The sequence below is a fragment of the Chenopodium album genome, chromosome 7 (genome assembly GCF_948465745.1).
Source record: "Chenopodium album chromosome 7, dcCheAlbu1.1, whole genome shotgun sequence".
NCBI classification, from domain to species: Eukaryota; Viridiplantae; Streptophyta; class Magnoliopsida; order Caryophyllales; family Amaranthaceae; genus Chenopodium; species Chenopodium album.
This window is the reverse complement of record NC_137840.1, coordinates 19803525-19807753: the sequence shown is the minus strand read 5'-3', so window position 1 is coordinate 19807753 and position 4229 is coordinate 19803525. Positions and strand designations below refer to the sequence as shown.

The following is a 4229-nucleotide window of genomic DNA, read 5'->3' as shown; positions in this document are numbered from 1 at the left end:
CTACTTGTCATTGCTAATCGTGTGCTTAGCTTTGTTGTATTCAAAGAGGTATATGGCAAGACAAGAGGATGACCTTCTTTTTAGGGAGTTTGGAAATTCGGAAGTCTATGAGCTCACGAGTGGTATACTTCTCCCAACCACCGAGTCTAATTTCACAATCCATCCACAATATGCTAGGATGGTACAAGTTGAGCAATTTTCCGGAAGTGCAAGTGAAGACCCCATTGAGCATTTGGACCGATTCTTTGAGTTGTGTGCAATGATGCAAACAAATGAAGTGAGCCAAGATTACATTCGTATGCATCTCTTTTGGCAATCTCTCACCGGAAGAGCAAAGAAATGGCTCAAGCTTTTGAAGCCCAACTCTCTCACCACATGGAAAGATGTTGCGAAGGCTTTTCTCAAGAGGTTCATTTCCGATGAGCAAACCGCAAAAATGAGGAGGAAGATAGCTTCTTTTGAGCAAGAACCGGATTAAACTCTTGGGGAAGCATGGGAAAGGTTTAAGGATATGATTAGAGCATGTCCTAACCATGGATTCAACCATAATTTTCTCATGAGATTCTTTTATGATGGCTTAGAGCCAATTTCAAGAACCAATCTAGATGCGGGTGCCGGTGGCCAATTGATTAAGATCCCTCAAAGCCAAGTTGAAGCTATAATTGAAGAGGTGGCTACTAGATAATCTTGGGGAGGTCAAAGAAGGTCCCAAGGAAAGCAAGGTGATCTTTATGAGTTGGAGAAAGTCGGTAAACTTAAGCACATAGTTGAACTCTTGAATGAAGGTCTTTCCAAGTTGAACTCAAGTGTAGGTTTGGGTTCAAAACTGTCACAAATCATTGATTTCTCATGTGCTTGTTGTGGTGGGACGGATCATGATGCATCGTATTGTAGAGAGTTCAATCCCAAGCAAGGTGAGGCTTTGACTTTGAGGGAAGGAGAGTTTGTAACCCAAGCTCATTCTCAACAACTTCAATAACCTCCAAAACAAGAAAACTCCTACCTCCAAGATAAACCTCTTTTCAATCCTCTAACCGAAAATTTTTCTTACCCTTCCATCCAAATGGGGAACTTTCAAGGTCAACATCATGACCAAAATCCTCAAGCGTATGAAGAACAATCCCCACCCGACCACACACAAACCCAAATTCTTCAACAACGTCAAATTCTCACTCAACAATTCCAAGAGATCAAATCTCACAATGAAGTTGTTGACTCCCAACTAGCCAACATTTCTTCTCTCCATTTAACCGCAAAACTCCCCTTACAATCATCTACTAACCCTTCATATGCTTATCATCTCGAAACTTGCAAGGAGGATGAAAGTAAGGAAGACAAGGTTGTGGAGGATGTGGTTGAGAAGAAGGTTCAAGAACAAAATGAGGAGCCATTAGATTTTAGTGAACCAAACAAGTTTGAAGGCCCGGTTCCCTTCCCTTGTAGGCTAGTTGAGAATGTTGTTTTGAAGAGCCCTATGGCGGTGAGCGTATGTAGAGTTGATGTGGTCGATGGTGTGATGGATAATGAGAGCTTACCTCCATGTGATGGTAAGGTGACAATGAGGTATGATGACTTTCTTGAAGTTCCTGCTTGGTTTGAAGGCTCTCTTGAGGAAGGTGAGGTTTCCCTTCCTAATATCGAGGATTCCAAGCTTCATCGCCCTTTTAGAAGAAACGACAAGAAGAAGAGAAAAAGAAAAGATGAGCCACCATTGGCTCTTGATTTATTCCCTCCTTTCCCTTGTGGTGATTTGAGACCTCAAGGAATGCTAGTTCTCAAGCTTGGGGGCATCTATGATTCAATCCTCAAGTTGATGAGGGGGATGTTCTTTATTCCACCTTGAAGGAGGTGAAGGGTCAAGCTAGAGACCATAAACAAGCGCTTCCCGGGAGGCAACCCGGAGGATTTCTACCCCTTTTTCTCCCCCTCCTTTCTTTTTCTTTTTTGTTTTCTTTCTTTGTTTTCTTTTAATGTTTTCTTTTATGTCTTGTCTTGCCTTGTAGGTTGCATTTTGGAAACTTGGAGCGGAGTGACATTTGGTGAACTCGATTTTATGCTCCATTATTCTTTTAAGCCAACCTCTCGGTGAGACCTTTCTTGTTTTCACTCTTTTAATTTTTCTTTGAGTGCTTAGTTTAAGGTTAGTTTAGGAAGAAGTTGAATGGTTCGAGGGTTTTTGCATTGGTTCTAAGGATCCTGGGATCGTTGATGTTGTTATCAACGGTCATTTGTATGACGATTGGGATTTACTTGAATTACATGCCTCATTTGTGAACCTTTTTATTTCTTCCTCTTGTTTTTGTGTTGTTTTTCCCTTTTATGTGACAAACATGGCTATGACGAGTTGAAATTATTTTGATTTGGAATTGCTCATTCATTTGGATTTGTGTGCCTTTCATGATGATGTGTCTTTGAATGCTTATCTTCCTAGTTGATGAGGGTTTGCACGGTTTGAGAATGCTTTGGGTTGAGTTAGACACATTGTAAGCTAAGGTAGCCCGGTTTAGAACTTTTGAGGATGTTTGAACCCCTAGTTCACGGGAAAGTGGTAAGATGGTGTTGCTCTCTATGGTGAATAGGATTCCCTTGGTTGGTATTTGCTTATTTCTTATCCCGTGTGAGCGTCATTTGTTGTAGCCTTCATCATTCTTGTGAGCGGCATTTAGGATCCTTAACTATGCATAACTTAATCCTTGTGTTGTCCTCTAGCTCCCAAGATCGTGACCAAGCATCTCTAGGGGAGGAAAAGGGCACCACTTTTCTCATTTTTCTTTATCTTCTTTTTGTTTTGTTACTTATTTTGTTTTTATTTCTCATTTGCTCCTCTTGCCAACCCTTTGAGCCTATTCCCTTTCTTGATTATGAGCCACATTACAAGCCTTATGACCTTTCGTTTCCCTAACCCTTAGTTTGTGAAGCATTTCGGTTTAAGAGTTTGTTTTGTGTTGTAATAAAATGAGAAAGCATTATGCTTTTTGTACCAAGCAAGAAAAGTAAATTGTATATATTGTGTGAAATAAAGCAAATGTTAAGAAAAAGCCGTCTAAAGTTAAAAAAGGTAAGGACAACAAATAAAATATATATATAAAAATAAAAAAAAAAAAAAAAAAAAAAATTAATTAGTTTGGTTTCGTTTTCTTCCCTAGTTTAAGCATTGAGAACAATGCTTTGTTCAAGCTTGGGGGGGAGCGTTACTTCGTTTTTGTTTTTATTGAGTGTCGGTGTCGAATAAGCTTGGGGGAGATGGCATTATTGGTATTTTTGTTTGATGTTTGGTGATTTCTTGAGTTTGTTTTTGAGGTTTGATCACCCTTTTGCTTCACTTAGGAAATATCACCAAAATTTTCAAATTTTTGCCCCGCCTTGACCCTTAGCCTTACGTTACAACCCTAGTAAAGACCCTTTGACATTAGAGGGGTGAGGTCAATGACCGGTGGAGGGAGATAGATTTCAACCCTATGGAGAGAGTATGCATAGTTGAGATGTCGGGATGACCTTATGATTCCACATAAAAATTTCTTTTTCCGGTTCCCTCGAGGAATCATGAGGAGCTAACTAAGGGATGATTTGAAGCTAGTGGAGAGAACGTGGACCGTCTTGGATGGGGCTAGGGAGGAGAGTGAAATCATTAGTTCTCTATGCTTAGCTTAGGTTTGTCTCTTTCAACCATGAGCATCTCGGAACGTGTATTCCCTCATTTAATTAAGAAAGGTGAGCATTCTTTGGTGCATGTCTCTATGTTTTGAGCACGAATGGAGCATTTTCTATCTAAAAGCTTGTTTGGTTTTCTTAAGCCTTGTCATGTCATGTTGGTCGTGGTTGTGCTTGCTTTTTGTTTTTTCTTTTCTTTTTATTTTCCATTGGTTTTTTTCTAGAGTTGTGGGTTAAACTCTTAGGACACACTCACGAGAGCTCACTCGTCCTCTAGGGTGATCTAGGGGTTTAAAGGGCTTGTCATTAGTTGCTAAAAGTGACCGTGATTCCTACGAAAGTGAGTTAGTGTACATTCTTGTCTCCTTTAGTGTTCTAGCTTTGCTTGAATAAATCATTCTCCTTCTCCCGTGTTTCAGGTTAATTTGCTCGAGGACGAGCAAAAGGTAAGCTTGGGGGAGTTTGATAAGTGACTTTTATGTCACTTTTAGGGTGTTTATTGAGTCGTTTTTCGGCTTATTTTTCCAATAATTTAACCCTTTTTGTCCTTTATTTCTTTATTTACTTATTCTCGTCTT

The 4229-nt window shown here is 39.8% G+C and overlaps 1 non-coding gene across 1 annotated transcript; it reads right to left on the bottom strand.

Moving 5' to 3' along the window:
• Positions 1 to 433: 433 nt before the first annotated feature.
• On the bottom strand, positions 434 to 540 carry LOC145641164 (small nucleolar RNA R71). The gene has a single exon (XR_014115229.1). It is a non-coding gene; the product is annotated as a small nucleolar RNA R71 (small nucleolar RNA).
• Positions 541 to 4229: the final 3689 nt, after the last annotated feature.